The sequence below is a fragment of the Bufo bufo genome, chromosome 1 (genome assembly GCF_905171765.1).
Source record: "Bufo bufo chromosome 1, aBufBuf1.1, whole genome shotgun sequence".
In the NCBI taxonomy this organism is placed as follows: Eukaryota; Metazoa; Chordata; class Amphibia; order Anura; family Bufonidae; genus Bufo; species Bufo bufo.
The window spans coordinates 589181243-589200290 of record NC_053389.1 but is presented as its reverse complement, the minus strand read 5'-3'; the positions used below and the strand labels follow the sequence as shown (position 1 = coordinate 589200290).

General features: G+C 43.3%; 1 protein-coding gene across 1 annotated transcript in view; it reads right to left on the bottom strand.

Annotated features, from left to right (window-relative positions):
- Window positions 1-19048, bottom strand: part of EXOC4 (exocyst complex component 4) — a 533336-nt gene that overhangs the window by 174079 nt on the left and 340209 nt on the right. The gene's annotated exons all lie outside the window — the stretch shown is intronic.

The window sequence follows — 19048 nt, the reverse complement described above, 5'->3', positions numbered from 1 at the left end:
CTTTTAATTATCCAAGCCATTTAGAGATTGTTTTCTCGTGACACATTGTACTTCATGTTAATGGTAAATTTGAGTCAATATGTCTTACCTTTATTTATAAAAAAAAAAATCCAAAAGTTAACGAAAATGTGAAAAAATTCATTGTTTTCTAAATTTGAATCTCTCTGCTTTTAAGCCAGATAGTGATGCCTCAAAAAATATTTATTAATTAACATTCCCCATATGTCTACTTTATGTTGGCATCATTTTGATAATGTAATTGTATTATTTTAGGACGTTAGAAGGTTTAGAATTTTAGTAGCAATTTTAGAATTTTTTTTGAAAATTTCCAAAAACAACTTTTTTAAGGACCAGTTTAGTTCTGAAGTCACTTTGTGGGGCTTACATAATAGAACCAACCCATAAATGACCCCATTTTAGAAATGACACCCCTCAAACTATTTAAAACTAGTTTTAGAAATGTTGTTAACCCTTTAGGTATTCCACAGGAATTAAAGCAAAATAGAGGTGAAATTTCAAAATGTCACTTTTTTTTTGCAGATTTTTCATTCTAATAAATTTTTTCCAGGAACACATCAAGGATTAACAACAAAGTAAACCTCAATATTTATTACCTTGATTCTGGAGTTTGCAGAAACACTCCATATGTGGTCGTATACCGCTGTTTAGGCACACGACAGGGCACAGAAGGCAAGGAGCGCCATATGGTTTTTGGAGGGCAGATTTTGCTGGAATGGTTTTTGGGCACCATGTTGCATTTGAAGAGGCCCTGAAGTAACCCCCACTGTGAAAACGCCCAAAAAGTAACCACATTACACCACCCAAGGAATTTTTAAGGGGTGTAGCGAGTACTTCACTCAACAGCAGTTCCATACATTTTGAATACTTGGGTGTGAAAATGAAAAATCACATATTTTTCTTTTTACAAGAAAATGGTGCTTTAGGCCCAAACTGTCTTTTTCACAAAAGTTAACAGGAGAACATACCCCCCAATTTGCTACCCACTTTCTCCTGAATACAGTAACACCCCAACTGTGGTCGTAAACTGTTATTTGGGGATATGCCAGGGCTCAGAAGGAAAGGAGCGGCATCCGGATTTTCTAACATGGAATTTTCTGTCATGGTTTTTAAGAGCAATAACTTTTTTTATTTTTTGTCGAATGAGCTGTGTGAGGGCTAATTTTGTGCGAGACAAGCTGTAGTTTTTATTGGCACCATTTTGGGGTATATTTGGCTTTCTAGTTGCTTTTTATCTCATTTTTGGAAGGTGAAGTCACAGAAAAGCTGTTTGGTGTCATTTTTCGATATTATATATTTTTTTAAATGTTCAATTGATGGGGTAGATATTTTTATATATTCGGTCGTTACAGATGCAACGATACCAAATATGTCTAGTTTTTTTTTATTTTTACGTTTTACACTATAAAACATTTTTAGAAACAAAAATCATGTTTTTGTGTTGCCATTTTCTTAGAGCCACATTTTTTTCATATTTCTAACTATTGTCTTGTGTGAGGGCTTGTTTTTTGTGGGACGAGGTGTCGTTTCTATTGCTACCATTTTGGGGTACATATGACTTTTTGATTGATTGATATGTTTTTTTGAGAGGTGAGGTGACTAAAAAAACAGTTTTCGCATAATTCATTTTTTTTTTTTTTTTACCCCGTTCACTTGATGGGGTAGATCATGTGATATTTTTGTAGAGCCAATTGTTACGGACGCGGCGATACCAAATATGTAATTTTTTTTTCATTTTACACAATAAGAGCATTTTTAGAAAAAAAAATATATCATGTTTTTGTGTTGCAATTTTCATAGAGCAATTTTTTATATTTTTTCTGGCTATGGTCTTGTGTGGGGGCTCATTTTTTGAGGGATGAGGTGACGTTTTTATTGCTACCATTTTAGGGTACATACGACTTTTTGATATATTAACCTGATGTTTTAGGGAGGTGAGCTCACAATAAAAAATCTGTTTTGGTGCAAAGTTTATTTATTTATTTTTTTACGGCGTTCCCCTGATGAGGTAGATCATATGATATTATTATACAGCCGGTCGTTGCAGATGCGGGGATACCAAATATGTCTATTTTTATATTCTTCTATTTTTTTTACATTTTTGAAATAATGGATTTGGGGGGAAATTAATTTTTTTTGTGTGAAACTTTTTTCTTTTCAAAACACTATTTATTTTTTATTTTTTTATTTTACACTTTGTGTCCCCCATAAGGTCATAAAAGACCTCTGGGGGACATTTAACGTCATTTTTTTAACTATTGATTTCTCCTGTAACTGGGGCTGACATAGTAGCCCCAGTTACAGGGAAAATACACCCCCCAGAGAAGCTGTACAGCATAATACAGTGCTGTACAGCCTCAGTGCAGGGCTGATCGGCTATGGAAGACCCAACAGCTCCTACACTCACCCTGTCCCGGTGATCACATGACCACTGGGTCGGGACAGGAAGCGGCAAAGCGCTTCCTGATCTGTATACACAGTGCTCGTTCAGCGCTGTGTATACAGTGATCTAAAAGGCAGGGACACTCAGGAACGATCGATGACAGCTGGCCCCCGCTCGGCAGCAGCACGATTAGCATGCAGCTGCGATCTCTGAATGAACGTTCCAGAACGTCCATTCAGAGATAAACCGACCGCCGAAGGATGTTTATAGTCAATGGGCGGTCAGGAAGTGGTTAAAGACGGATTTCGGGTAATTACCATATGAACAAATGTATATAGGACAGAGCTTTCTTTTTGCACGGACTGCTGGAGCTCGTGGAGGTACTTTGAGAGAAAGGGGTTGTGTATGCCTGCAAGCGGCCATGTAAGGGAAGGTCTAGTGGTTGCACATGCAGTCAGGGGCGTTGTTAGGTCAAAACATTCGGGGCTTGAGCCCCGCATGTTTTGACCAGTGCCCCGAATGTTATGCTGGCAGGGCCGGCCGCTCTGACTCTCCTGCGCTGCACGGCACTACTCTACACCGGCCCCGCCATCCTAATCCGTATCCTGCAGTATCTGAACTTTAAATCAGCGTTCATCTGATTACTATCTTACACACTCAGCTACGGAAACATGCAGTGCGGGCGGAGCTCACTCACTGACGTCACGCGCCTGCTCCTCCCACTAGGCGGCGCAGGCGCGTGACATCAGTAAATGAGCGCCGCCCGCACTGACGGTTACTGGAGTTGAGTGTGTAAGTCAAGATAGTAATGAGATGAGCACTGATTTAAAGTTATGTTACTGCAGGATACGGATTACTGAGGGGATAATCTGTGGGGTTGCCCAGACGGCTAGGCCCTTCACAGTAGTTATTAACCCCTTTCAGCAGTCCTCCATTCACTGAAGGGGGTAATGCTGAAAGGGGTTAATAACTACTGTGAAGGGGGGACTGCTGAAAGGGGTTAATAACTACTGTGAAGGGAGGGACTGCTGAAAGGGGTTAGTAACTACTGTGAAGGTCCCCTCATGCGATGGGGGCGTGGCTTTATGGGGTGGGGGCGTGGCTTCACGGGGCGTGATACAGTGGACTTATGCCCCGGATGTTTTCAGACCCTAGCAACGCCCCTGAGTGCAGTCCTGGGGTACATGCTGTATGATGACCCTCTCAATTGCTGTAGCTTTTTATGAGGGGGGGGACTCATTGCTGTGAGGGCAGGGAACATGTGGCATACTCTGGGGCCATGAGGATGCAGATCTGTGTAAGGAGTTTTATGGGGTGTAAATCTGTGAGGGAGGGCTAGAATCGACAGAATGTAACTGGTTGGTACATAATTACAAGATTTGGGGCCTGGCGGTGCTCCAGCCGTATCCGGCTATGCTGGATACGATGAACTCCAGCAGGCTGTTCCAGTAGAGGTTTTAAAGCAAGTGTGAAACTAGCCTTACACTAATGTATACTGTACATCTGATACCCTGTAGAAGTAATTTATCCATTAGACACTATTCACATTGATGTCATGGCTTGCATTTTTTTATAGGAGTCATGATGGAACATGTGTGTTCAGATCCACTTTGTAATGAACCATGGCATCATATTCCCCTAGGGCAGTATGCCTAGGTAATACTGAGTGTAAAGAAACCAGACACAAAAGAACCAATGGATGTCTGAATATAGAAAAACTTAAAAAGGTTAGTGAATACACTGTTATTTGCTCCTGGGGTCAGTTTATGCCCATGAATATCCCTACTGATGCCCATTCTCTGGGGAGGCAGGTATAATCTGATTACACAGGTCACTGGCTTTGGGTGCATAGTGCAGTTTAGAGTATTAAAACCAAAACTTCCAGGTTACCTGTAGAGACATCACCAATGCAAGGCATAGGAACTATGCATCCAAGCCAGATAACCATGTGGGTATATTAAATGAACCAAAACCCCTACGAAGATTACAGTAAAGCAATTCCATAAAACAGAAGACATTAGCATGTCATTACTACCATCACAGGGGCTTATTATAAAAGTTAGTATATTATATATTTTGCTTTAAAATGGACACTCAACAGTGGCAGAATTATTATAATTTTTTTACCAGTAAATACACCACTATTTTTCTGTAGCAGTCAGCACAGAGAAATAAAACTCCTTGAGAAAGTCAAGCGAACCTCTTTGTTCTACTAAAAACCCAAACAAATAAGAAGTTACAGAGGCAGGACAGGAAATAAAATACATGGAGTGATTTCAAAAATAAATCCAGAAAGCCAACCACCACTTTTTTATTATAAAAAAAAAATACATGATTGTCATATTTATCGAAAATTGTTAATATGTGTTAAAAAAATTGCCCTTTTAAACCCTTCAGGACCGGGCCATTTTTCACTTTAAAAGAGGACCTTTCACCAGAATAAAAGATCTAAACTAACTATACAGACACTATACAGAGTGTTTTTTTCTCTCTCAGGCTATGAGCTGAGCACTGCGATTGGCCAGCGCTACAGCATAGGAGAAAGAGACGCCGTCAGGTTCCCCTGGGTGGAGCCTAACTATGAACATACCGGAGGCTATAACCAGAGAATGGAGCGGCGCCCAGGGATAACAGTAAGTGCAGGGGGATCCCTGGGCGCCGCTCTACAAGTCTGTATACTTAGTTTAGATGTTTTATTCTGGTGAAAGGTCCTCTTTAAGGACCCTGCCATTTTTCACTTTAAGGACCAGGCCATTTTTCGCAAATCTGACATGTGTCACTTTATGTGGTGATAACTTTAAAACGCTTTAACATATCCAAGCCATTCTGAGACTGTTTTCTAGTCACATACTGTACTTCAAAATATTTCATTTTTATTTATAAAAAAAATACTAAATTTACAAAAAATTGGGAAAAATTTGCAATTTTCAAAATTTGCAATTTTCAAAATTCCAATTCCTCTGCTTTAAAACAGATAGTGATAGCTCCTAAAATAATTACTTTACATTTCCCATATGTCTACTTCATGTTTGAATAATTTTGTAAATGACATTTAATTTTATTGGGACGTTAGAAGGCTTAGAAGCAAATCTTGAAGTTTTTCAGAAAATATCCAAAACCCACTTTTTAAGGACCAGTTCAGGTCTGAAGTCACTTTGTGAGGCTTACATAATAGAAACCACCCATAAATGGACCCATTTAAGAAACTACGCCCATCAACGTATGCAAAACTGATTTTACAAACTTTCTTAACCCTTTAGGTGGTCCACAAGAATTAAAGGAAAATGTAGATGAAATTTCAGAATTTCACTTTTTGGGCAAATTTTCCATTTTAATCTATTTTTGTCCGGAAACAAAGCAAGGGTTAAAAGCCAAACAAAACTCAATATTTATTGCCCTGATTCTGTAGTTTACAGAAACACCCCATATGTGGTCGTAAACTGCTGTACGGGCACACGGCAGGGCGCAGAAGGAAAGGAATGCCATACGGTTTTTGGAAGGCAGATTTCAATGGGATAATTTTAAGTTGCCATGTCCCATTTGAAGACACCCTGATGCAGCCCTAGAGTAGAAACTCCAAAAAATGACCCCATTTTGGAAACTACACCCCTTAAGGTATTCAAAACAGATTTTACTAACTATGGTAACTCTTTAGGTGTTCCACAAAAATTAAAGGTAGATGAAATTTCAGAATTTCACTTTTTGGCAGATTTTTCATTTTAATCAATTTTTTCCAGTAACAAAGCAAGGGTTAACAGCCAAACAAAACTCTATACAGTCCTGATCAAAAGTTTAAGACCACTTGAAAAATGGCAAAAAAAATCATATTTTACATTGCTGGATCTTAACAAGGTTCCAAGTAGAGCTTCAACATGCAACAAGAAGAAATGGGAGTGAGACAAAACATTTTTTGAGCATTCAATAATTTAAAATAACGATTAAACTGAAACGGGCTGTTTTTCAGCTGATCCAAATTTTAGGACCACATGCCTTTAAAAGGCCAAATCTGTGCAAAGATGTGGATTCCTTGTCATTTTCTGTCAGGTAGTCACACGTTGTGATGGCAAAGGCAAAAAAACTCTCCCTTTTTGAACGTGGTCGGGTTGTTGAACTGCATAAGCAGGGTCTCTCACAGCACGCCATCAATGCTGAGGTGGGACGCGGTAGGACAGTCATTTGGAATTTCTTAAATGATCCTGAGGGTTATGGAACAAAAAAGTCAAGTGAAAGACCCAAAAAAATTTCATCAGCACTAAGCCGGAGGATCTAATTGGCTGTCCGTCAAGACACTGGACGATCCTCGACCCAAATTAAGGCCCTTAGGCTACTTTCACACTAGCGTTCGGGTGTCCGCTCGTGCGCACCGTTTGAAGGGGCTCACGAGCGGCTCCGAACGCATCCGTCTGGCCCCAATGCATTCTCAGTGGAGGCGGATCCACTGAGAATGCATCCGCCTGCCAGCGTTCAGCCTCCGCTCCGCTCAGTGAGCGGACACCTGAACGCTGCTTGCAGCGTTCGGGTGTCCGCCTGACCGTGCGGAGGTGAGCGGATCCGTCCAGACTTACAATGAAAGTCAATGGGGACGGATCCGCTTGAAGATGACACAATATGGCTCAATCTTCAAGCGGATCCGTTCCCCATTGACTTTCAATGTAAAGTCTGAACGGATCCGCTCAGACAACTTTCACACTTAGAAAATTTTCTAAGTTTTAATGCAGACGCATCCGTTCTGAACGGATGCGAACGTCTGCATTATCGGAGCGGATCCGTCTGATGAAACATCAGACGGATCCGCTCCGAACGCAAGTGTGAAAGTAGCCTTACTGGTGCTGACTGCAGCCCCATAACCATCAGACGGCATCTGAGACTGAAGGGCTTCAAAAACAAAAAACGTCTTCAAAGACCTCGTCTCCTTGAACGCTACAGAACTGCTCGTTTGGACTTTGCAAGAGAGCACCAAACATGGGACATTCAAAGGTGGAAGAAAGTTTTATTCTCTGATGAGAAAAAATTTAACCTTGATGGTCCTGATGGTTTCCAACGTTACTGGCATGACAAGCAGATCCCACCTGAGATGTTTTCTACGCGCCACAGTGGAGGGGGCGCCATAATGGTCTGGGGTGCTTTTTCGTTCAGTGGAACAATGGAGCTTCAGGAAGTGCAGGGGCGTCAAACGGCCGCTGGCTATGTCCAGATGTTGCAGAGAGCATTCCTCATGACTGAGGGCCCTCGTCTGTGTGGTAACGACTGGGTTTTTCAACAGGACAATGCTACAGTACACAATGCCCGCAGGACAAGGGACTTCTTCCAGGAGAATAACATCACTCTTTTGGCCATCCTGCGTGTTCCCCTGATCTAAATCCAATTGAGAACCTTTGGGGATGGATGGCAAGGGAAGTTTACAAAAATGGACAACAGTTCCACACAGTAGATGGCCTTCATGCGGCCGTCTTCACCACTTGGAGAAATGTTCCCACTCACCTCATGGAAACGCTTGCATCAAGCATGCCGAAACAAATTTTGGTAGTGATAAACAATAACGGCGGAGCTACTCATTACTGAGTTCATGTTTGGAAGTTGGATTTCTGTTTTGGGGGGTTTAGTTTTTTTTTGGGAGGTGTGGTCCTAAACTTTTGATCAGCTGAAAAACAGCCTGTTTCAGTTTATTCGTTGTTTTCATTAAATGCTCAAAAATTCATTTGAATGCTCAAAAAATGTTTTCTCACTCCCATTTCTTCTTGTTGCATGTTGAAGCTCTACTTGGAACCTTGTTAAGATCCAGCCATGCTAAATATGATTTTTTGCCATTTTTCAAATGGTCTTAAACTTTTGATCAGGACTGTATTTATTGCCCTGATTCTGTAGTTTACAGAAAAACCCCATATGTGGTCGTAAACTGCTGTACGGGCACACGGCAGGGCGCAGAAGGAAAGGAACGCCATATGGTTTTTGGAGGGCAGATTTCACTGAGGTAATTTTAAGTTGCCATGTCACATTTGAAGACCCCCTGATGCACCCCTAGAGTAGAAACTCCCAAAAAATTACCCCGTTTTGGAAACTACGGGATAAGGTGGCAGTTTTGTTGGTACTATTTTAGGGTACATATGATTTTTGGTTGCTCTATATTACACTGTTTGTGAGGGAAGGTAACAAAAAATAGCTGTTTTGGCACCGTTTTTATTTTTTTGCCATTTACAATGTTCATCTGACAGGTTAGATCATGTGGTATTTTTACAGAGCAGGTTGTTACAGACTCAACAATACCAAATAGGACTACTTTTTTTGGTTGTCTGTTTCAGTTTTACATAATTGTCTTAGGTAGGCGCTCATTTTTTGTGCGATGAGGTGACAGGTACTATTTTGGGGGGCATACTCCTTGTTGATCGCTTGGTGATGTAAGATGACAAAAAAAGTTTTTTTTAGCACAGTTTTATTTTATTTTTTTGACGATGTTCACCTGAAGGGTTAGGTCATGTGATATTTTTATAGAGCCGGTCGATACGGACGCGGAGATACCTAAAATGTCTACTTTCCTTTTTTCCCCTATTTTTGACAATTTTTTAAAACTTTTTTTAAATTATTATTCTTTACATAAAACTTTTCATATTTTTTTTTTTTTACTTTATTTTTTAAACTTTTTTTCCCCACTGTGGGACTTTTGGGGGTCTGATCCCGTTTACAATGCATCACAATACTTCTGTATTGTGATGCATTGGCTGTAAGTGCATTACACACTGTAATACACTTCAGTCTACTTGCCTGTGAGATCCAGGGGGCTGGATCTCACAGGCTGTCATGGACAGCAGCCACGATGCCTAAGGAAGGCATCGGGCTGCCTTCCCTGCCATCGGGTCCCCGTCACAGCAGTGCAGGGACCCGATGGCACCCGGCAGCATCACGCACGTGCCGTGGTCAGCACTGACCGCAGCAGTGCGAGGGTTAATGCGCCGCCATCTGTGTTTTCACAGATGCCAGCGCATACAGCAGGGGTCCGGCTATTATTGACTGCCGGACCCCTGCCGCTGATTGGGCGGGTGCAGCTCCTGCACCAGCCCGATCAGCCTGCCGCACATGTACAGCGCTGGTCCTTAAAGGGGTTATCCCACTTTGCGTTTTTATACTTACCTGCTGCCACCACGCGTTCACTTCCTGGATTCTGGCTGGGGGCGGGCTTCATCTTGATTGAAGTCTTCTCCCGGCCGGGCCGCGCACTGGACTGAACGCGCACGCCGCTGCGCATGCGCCATGGTGACTTATTTCTGGCCAGTATAGTACAGAGCCGGCGTGCGCGTTCGCAGCTCTGTACTATTGTGGCCGGGAAGAAGTCACCGTCGCGCATGCGCGGCAGCGTGCGCGTTCAGGACAGCAAGTGGCCCGGCCGGGAGAAAAGAAGGAGTCTTCTGGGCAAGCGCGACCATCGGGATTTTGCAGAAGAGCGGTGGTCGTAACCAGGGGAGACCAAGTCACAACAATAAGGTAAGTGGGGATGAATTTTATCCTAATCGGTCGGAATTTGTTAATAAAGTATATTTACAAAAATGATCACTGTCAAATCATTAACAGATTTAACAGTGATCATTATGATGGGATAACCGCTTTAAGTAATGGTCACCAGTGCCGTACATGTGCCGCGCAGGTCCTTAAGGGGTTAAAGAGGTTTCAAGTAGTTGCCGGAAAGAGAAGGCGCTCATATGGCGAGTACGTACAAGTGCAGAGACCTCGATGTTGTATATAGTCTGCTCACCTGTTTTTGTTGTGCAGAACAGGGCACAACTCCAGTGAAGGCATGTAGCGGTATAGAGGAAGTTAATGCAGCCGATGCTATCTGAAGGGCTAGTGGCATATGCCAAGTGCTGGTGGGGTAAAAGAGATACACAGGAGGGAACAGCAGAGTGGTTTCTGTCACATTTCTGGACTTGTAGGTGCAAAATACGAGCTGGCGCTTGAACGTTGGTTTTAATATTTTATTGACAGCGCGTTTCGGGGTACATAGGACCCCTTTTTTTAAGTCTGTGTGTAAGGAACGATCTTCTGGGAACGTGCTGCTGGTGAGAGTAGAGCTATCGCACTCCTCGTGCAGCGCCTGACTTGATATAAGGGAAAAAACAAAAGGAGGGGGATAGAACAGCTGGTGCTGACCACCATAGAGGGGCAGCTTCTGGAGAGATATTTTGTGCTGCTGGGAAAGTATATTGTGCTGCATTGTGGTACTTGGTTCTGCTGGGACAGAATTATGTCTTGCACTGTGGTATTTGATTCTGCAGCAGAGCTAAATACCAAAGTGCAGTACAATATACCGTGACAGCAGAATCAAACACCACAATGCAGAACAAAATAATAGTGCAAAGGCAATTGGTTCTGCTGGGGCAGTAATTTGTGCTGCACTGTGCAATTTGATTCTGCTGCAGAACGAAATACCAATGTGTAGCACAATATACTGACCCTAAGGTATTGCTGGCCCTATCTTTGTATGTTAAACCCACCTTACTTGTGTTCGCCCCACCTTCTGTCAGTTTGGGCCCACCTACAACATGAAGCCTCTTTAAATTTCCATTCTGCAACTGTGCCCACCCCTCTCTTCAGTGGTGCCCTAGACAGCCACTACTGCGTCTACTACTCCCCTCATCCTGAGAGGAAGTATTCAGACTTGGTGCCTAACGTGGCACCCAGGGCCGGCGTCATAACCCGGCATCCCCGGGCAAGTGCCGGGGCCCAATGCTCCTGGGGGGGCCCACTGAGCTGCTATGAGCACTTCCATCAATACAGATGGGAGCTCTCACTGCTGTCATTTCACATACGCAGTACCCCTCTGGTGGGCCCTCTGAGCTGCAGAGACTCAGGACACGCCCCCTCTACACAGGACACGCCCCCTCTACACAGGACACACGCTGCCTGAGGAGAGAGACCGCAGCCTGAGGAGAGAGACCGCAGGGCTGGAGCTGGAGCAGAGAAGTGTGAAGACAGTCTGTGAGTGAGTCTGCACTGTGACTGGCTCTTGTCTTGGCTGCTTCATTCTATTTAGTGGTTTTACTGTTTCATTAAGCTGTTTGTCTCCATGACACCTGCCCCCCCCCCCCCCCATATCCTGTCTTATCTCATCCTCATGGAGCCCCTGCTGTCTCCTTTCCTCCCTCATGTATCCAGAGCTCCTGTTCCACCTTCTTATTGCTGCCCTGCACAGACTTCCTGCCCCCTACTTCTTGTATGAATCCCCCTCAGAGCCCCTTCCACCTACTTGCTGTGTCCACCCCTCCTGTCCATCCAGGGCCCTTGTCTCACTCCTCTACCTCTCATTATGGTGGCATCTGAACCGCATTCACCATAAGGACCTTCTAACGTCACAGGGTCATGTGACTGTGCCCCCCCACCCCGTACTGTGCCTCTTTATACCCTGCATTGTGCCCTCTTACCACACCCTGTGCAGTGCCCATAGTCATTCCCTGTACTGTGCCCTCTTATACCCTTTTATCCGGTCACTGTATGGCGGTGTTATCACTATATGGCGGTGTTATCACTATATGGCGGTGTTATCACTATATGGCGGTGTTATCACTATATGGCGGTGTTATCACTATATGGCGGTGTTATCACTATATGGCGGTGTTATCACTATATGGTGGTGTTATCACTATATGGCGGTGGTATCCAATAACTGCATGGCCATAACTGTATCCCCTTCCCTGCCCACACCACTTTTTTTAGACCTGGCATGAGCGGGAAAAGATACAGCTTGCGGTGTTAAGGACCTTTGCGCCACATCTGTGTCAGAAATACGCCTAATATAGACGTATTTCTATATAATAAATGACCCCCTAATTGTATTATTATTCGGGGGTAGGGCTAATATCTTTATATTATATAGATTCTAGTGTATTATACCATGCCATGTATTTCCCAGTAGAAAATGATCCTTGGGAAGCACAGTCCTAATCCCTGACCACCAGGACCAGGTAGCGCTCTGTCAGTACATGGCGGCCTCCCCTCTCCGCCACGCTGCTCCGCTGTGTACTGGTGCTTAGGGTACTTTCACACTTGCGTTTTTCTTTTCCGGCACTGAGTTCCGTCACAGGGGCTCTATACCGGAAAAGAACTGATCAGGCATATCCCCATGCATTCTGAATGGAGATTAATCCGTTCAGTTTGCATCAGGATGTCTTCAGATCAGTCGTTTTGACTGATCAGGCAAAAGAGAAAACTGCAGCATGCTACGGTTTTATCTCCGGCTAAAAAAACTGAAGACTTGCCTGAATGCCGGATCCGGCATTTTTTCCTATAGGAATGTATTAGTGCCGGATCCGGCATTCAGAATACCGGAATGCCGGATCCATCCTTCCGGTCTGCGCAGACTGAAAAAAAGGTGAAAAAATAAATGCCGGATCCGTTTTTGCCGGATGACACCGGAAAGACGGATCAGGCATTTCAATGCATTTTTTCGACTGATCAGGCATTTTTAAGACTGATCAGGATCCTGATCAGTCTTACTAATGCCATCAGTTAGCATACATTTTGCCTGATCCGGCAGGCAGTTCCGGCGACGGAACTGCTTGCCGGATCTCTCTGCCGCAAGTGTGAAAGTAGCCTTATTCTGACACTAGGGCTGGGTTCACATCCTATTTTTTCCATCCATTTAATGCATACCAAAAATGTCTGCGTTAACAGATGCCTCAGACTGATGCCGTACAGTGGCGTCCGTTCACCATACAGTTCCATGGTAAAAAAACATATACGTTGATATACGTTAACGTATGCATTTTTTACTTGACTCTGCAGGATACAAAAACGTGGAGTGCTGCACATGTGTATACATCAAACCGATAGGAAAAACGTAATGTGAACACACATTGGGGGGGAGGGGGGCGTACTAAATTTCGCTGTGGGGCCCAGTCAGTTCTAGCTACATCACTGCACATCTCCTTCTCTCCTCCAGGCCTGGCTCACTGCTGCAGCGGGCCGCCGTAGAAAAGGAGCGCAGGGAGCTGCGGTTAGTGAATGACAGGACCACCAGCTCCCCTGCAATGATAGGTATGTGAGGGGGCCACTGGGGGGTCATTCATCACACTGTGAGGGCCCCTTACACAGTATAATGACTCCCAGTGCCCCCCATTTAGTATAATGATCCCCATTGACCCTCCATTTAGCATAATGACCACCAGATCCCCCATTAAATATAATAACCCCTCGTGCCCCCTCCATACAGTATAACCCCCAGTGTGGGGGCGACTGGGGGTCGTTATTCTGAATGGAGGGTCACTGTGGGGTCATTATACTGTGAGGGCCCTTTACATAGTATAATGACCCCCAGTGTCCCCCATTTAGTATAATGATCCCCATTGACCCTCCATTTAGCATAATGACCACCAGAGCCCCCATTAAATATAATAACCCCTTGTGCCCCCTCCATACAGTATAACCCCCAGTGTGGGGGCGACTGGGGGGTCATTATTCTGAATGGAGGGTCACTATGGGGTCATTATACTGTGAGGGCCCTTTACATAGTATAATGACCCCCAGTGTCCCCCATTTAGTATAATGATCACCAATGACCCTACATTCAGTATAATCACCCCCAGAGCCCCCTCTATACAGTGTTCCCCCAGTGTGGCGGCTACTGGGGGTCATTATTCTAAATGGGGGCGACTGGGGGTTATTATTCTGAATGCAGGGCCACAGGTGGTCATTATACAGTGGGGGGGGGGGATTGGGGGTTCATTATACTGTGTGAAGGGCCACTAGTAGTCATTATACTGTGTGAAGGGCCACTAATAGTCATTATACTGTATAGGGGCCACTGGGGGTCATTATACCGTGTAGGAGCCACAGGGGGACATGTCAATGTAAAAAAATGCCTCATGGGGGCCCACTGGGATTTATCGCCCAAGGGCCCACATGAACCTGGAGCCGGCCCTGGTGGCACCAGCTATAAAAATTAAAACATTTATATGTGAATTGCGTTATAAGGAGGACTGGTAGATACCGGTGAGGGAATTTTAGATTATTGACTCTCTATAGTAACAACCATTCTGCCAATGTCTCTCTCTAAATGTAACAAAACATGCTACAGAAAGTGTGCCCCGGCTCATTAAAGAAAACTGACTTTTAGGAAAGTTACCTTACATCTGGTGGCACTAGAAGCATATTTTCTTTTGTTTTTGGAAAGAGAGCTAATTTGCATACCTTTTTTACTCCTTAGACCTACTAGGCACTATCCACAAGGAGAAATAATACCCTCCGCATCCTGACAATAGCCTCTCACCCATTTAAGCCAGTACTCTCTGCTCTGCACTGATGAGGGGCAATGACTCTGAAACAGCTGTCTGCAGATGAGATGCTGGCTTACCTATAATCCTAAATTACATTTCAAGACCTGATAAAAAGGTCGAACATTGACTTACAGGATAGCTACCTTGCATCTTAGGGTATTATAAGCTCTGCTTTCATTTCATTTTGCAAGGAGAGCTAATTTGCATATTTTTTCACAGAGAAGCATTGCCTAGCCTATAAGATTCCTTACATCTATTAGGCACTCTCCATTAGGCCAGCACAGTGGCTCAATGGTTAGCACTGGGTCCTAGGTTCAAGCACAACCAAGGACAAGTGAGTGATGATAACGTCTGTAAAGCGCTACAGTATATGTTGGTGCCATATAAGTAAAATAAATAAAAATAAATAAGGAGAAATAGTATCCCCTCACCCCACCCTACCACTGGGGATCCTGACAAAGACCTCTCTCTCTTGAACCCGTTCTCTCTGCTCTGCACAGCTGAGAGGCTATCACTCTGAAACAGCTGCCTGCAGATGGGGTACTAGCTTAGCTATAATCCTAAATTGTTGTATATATATTAAGGTTTGTTTTAAAAAGTTGAACACTGACTTATAGTAGAGCTACCTTACATCTGGTGGCACTAGAGGCACAGCTTTCTTCTCTTTTGGAAAGAGAGCTCATTTGCTTAAGAAATTCTATCTTGCATAGTATATTTTCCATTTTTCTTGTATACTCCAGACTGCAGAAAACAGATTAAGCAGTTTTGGTGGAGGAGTATAATCCTCACTGCAGAAATCTCTCTTCACTCCCATTGCTCAGTTTATGATTTTACTGGCAAAATGCATTAAAATGGTGATTTGCTGATCATTAAGCCGCTCTCATCAGCCATTCACAATCTCTCGGCCCCCTGCCATTCAGCGCACATAAGCTGCTGTGAAAAGCTGCATTGCGATAGTGTTGTAGCTGGCTCTGTAGATCTCTGCAGTGTGGCTGGCAGACATCAGAGAGTGGAGCTGTTCACACCTTCTCTGCGCAGCTCAATAATACACTGCAAACTCTGCCAGCCACCATTGTGTCTGAAACCTAACACATCCAACAAATCAATCATTGGACATTTTCTCCCAACTTCAACATATTTAATTAAAGTTTACGACATCTCTGATTTTATAATGCTGCTATAACTGAATAAATTAAATGAACTTGTCTGCCCCCAAGAAGTCCATAGTCCCAGGAGATTATCCAAGAAGAAAAAAAATAGTTATCCCCTAGTGCTGACACTTACAGAGGTATTAGACATTTCTCTTCTGATGAACACACTCATCAAATCTTCCATAAAAAAAATAATAAAAAACAACTTGCTGATATTCTTATTACTACAATTTTATAGCCAAAAGGAACCAACATCATTGAATGTACATCAGAAACAATAACACAATATCACAGAGGAAGGTGTCACATCATTATATGGCAAAGTGGGAAGAAAAGTTTCAATGTCCCAAATTTACTAATGTATCTGCACCAAACATTTGTCTATAAAAGTGGTGCAAATTGGCGCATCTAGGGTTTCTACACTTTTTATCTGGCATGTTTGGAAAATAGGTGGTGCTTAATGGGATGGGGCTTCAGATGAGCAATTTTACTTCAAAATTCTGGCAAATTCTGGCATAAAAATCTGTGGCAGAGCTTTTTGGCAGGCTGTTCTCTGCCAGAACCAGCTTTGCCGGATACTGCCGCCTGCCCGCTGGACCCCATTAACAATAATGAGGTCTGGCTGATAACCAGCTGCCACCCGGCAAATATGCTGAGAATTGGCTGAAAAAAAAACGTTGCATGCAGTGGTTTTTGTCCGCAAATTCCTGGCATTCTCTGCTCCAACAGCCGGTCGCAGATGTGAAAGTTGCCTTAGCCAACCAATAGTTGGTATAGAGTTAGAGATAAGTGTCTATCCCTACACCAGATTACTCCTGAGCCACTGTCAGGGGCAAATTGGCCATAGACCTTACAGAGAAATTTCCTCGTGAGCAGATGCCCAGGGGGCTGCCTGAGCCCTCCTCACGGTCGGCCAGTGGAAGTTTTTGGGGATGTATTTTGTGCTTCTGGCAGTATTTTGTGATGGACTGTGCTACTTGTGTTGGCCCTGCCTTCCATCAGTTTGGACCCGACTACAAAATGGGGCACTTTTAGTATTTGTTTCCAGGGCCACTTTAAGTTCCCGGTCCACCCCTGGCCACTGTGATAAATCTGGTGCAGGTTTAGACAGATGGTCTAAGCTTACACCATCTACAGGCTTAGTAAATCTGAGCCAATGTGTCTGTCTCTCTACATAGACTAGGTATACTATATATACTACAGAGATACTATAGGTCTTCAGAACCCTATTGCTTTACATGTACGCCCACTCATAAGCACAACTATTTTCAACCTATGATGTGGCAGAAAACTAGACTAGTTCAGGTTTTAAGTAAGTCAGGCAATAACGGATATAACAATAGCTGTATGATGAAGCAGATCCCTGAAGAAACAAACTTGTTAAACCTTGAAAGGGGGTGTCCAAGGGTTAAAAAATAATTTTAAAAAATTAGCTGTATGTGTGTTAAATACAAGATCCCAAGCTCAACAATTAAAGGGGTTGGCCACTTTCGGGCTACGGTTGACCAATGTGTACCTAAATTGACAATATGATATGGCACTTTCTTCTGTGATGTCTGCATTGAGGTCCTGTCCATAAGATGGCTGCTGATAGAGGGTTATGTGACCAGGCAGATCACTCAGCCGCCTCCATTTTAACACACTGCAGCTGCACTAAACTCCTAACACTGCCGATGACAGGTGCAAAAAAATTTTAATTGTGGAGATTTTATCTGCCTGGTCACATGACCGCCACATTAGCAGCCATTTTATGGACGGGAACTCCATATGGAGAATGCAAAGGACTAGGCCAACAAGGGGACATAACTTATGAAATGTAGAAAAGGTGCAGAATGTCAACGAATGCTACATTAGTAAGTGCCATATAATCATCTTACAAACACATTGGTCAACAGTAGCCAGAAAGTGGTCAACCTCTTTAAATGCCGCTCCAGCACAGATGGTCCTATGGTCCTCTGCTGTACCAGCATGTCACTGCTGAAGCCAATCACTGGCCACAATAGGAGTGCCAGAATGTATGCCATGTGGTGATGTTATTTTTATTCATATGCAGGAGCCAGAACTCTCCAGGACTACAGCAGAAAAAGGGTTCCACTTCTCTAAGTTATAAAATGGATATTGGAACAAAACACTGGTTTAACTAAGAAATTTGGGTTCTGAAATAGTAGCGTTGCCCTCGAATAGATAGTTTTTCTATATAAAGTTGCTCATATTGGTTATTCACAAGTCCAGAGTTTTAAAATCTGAATATGGATATAAGCTTAATATTTTAAACTAAATCTCCTACAATGGTAGATGAATATTATATGTGTTAGTACTCCGGGACTTTACACAGCCCATGATATGATGGGGCATACATGCTTGCATTTAATAGCCATGGGTTAAAAGACCGATTGGCCAAAGCTACACTGAACGGTTTGCACCCTCCTCACTCCGCAGAGTTACAAACACTCAAATCAATTTTCTCATCTTAGGTCAACACATTGTTCAAGACGAAGCTTCATTTTCTTCCTACAAATATTGCTCCGGATGCAGGTGTAAAATAAATCAAATTTTCCTGGTTTTAGATTGCCTTTTTCCCACTGCAGTCTCATCAACTCTGGTCAGTTGCGATGTCAGGCTTCATTTAAAGGAGACGCCCTTTCTCTCAGCTGCGTATCTAAGATGAGAGCGAATGGAGATGGGAGATGTGAGCGACACATTCTGTGCTCCTCTCTATCCGAGTTGCATTTGAATGACAGCTGGATCTCTATTGTAAGAGAGCTTATTACAAAGAAAGATCAAATGTAGCTCAGGTCCCAGAACGATGACTGGCAGCAGGTCAATGAGTTGACATTTCCATGTCAGCAGCCCACCAACACCCTAAGGAGTGCTCAGAAAATAGCATACAATATTCTACTAGCAGCACCTTGATAATTCCATTAATATGGGTCATATACTGCAATCTAAATGTAATTACTTTAATTCCATCTGCTCACATGGACAAAAACATTTGGAGCCTTGTAATTTGCTTCCTCTTTATTGTAGATGCAAATCATGGAAAATCATAAGTTCCTTCTTGCTTATGGCTATAGCATATTACTTCAATACCGTCCACTATATAAACTGGCTTTATTTTCTGATTGCAGAGTTTTTATTTTATGTTATGTACATGACTATGGAGGCAGCCATCTTGCCAGAGCTGCTGTTAACAGCAACCACATGGTACATAGACACTTCTATGGGAGAGTCTTCTA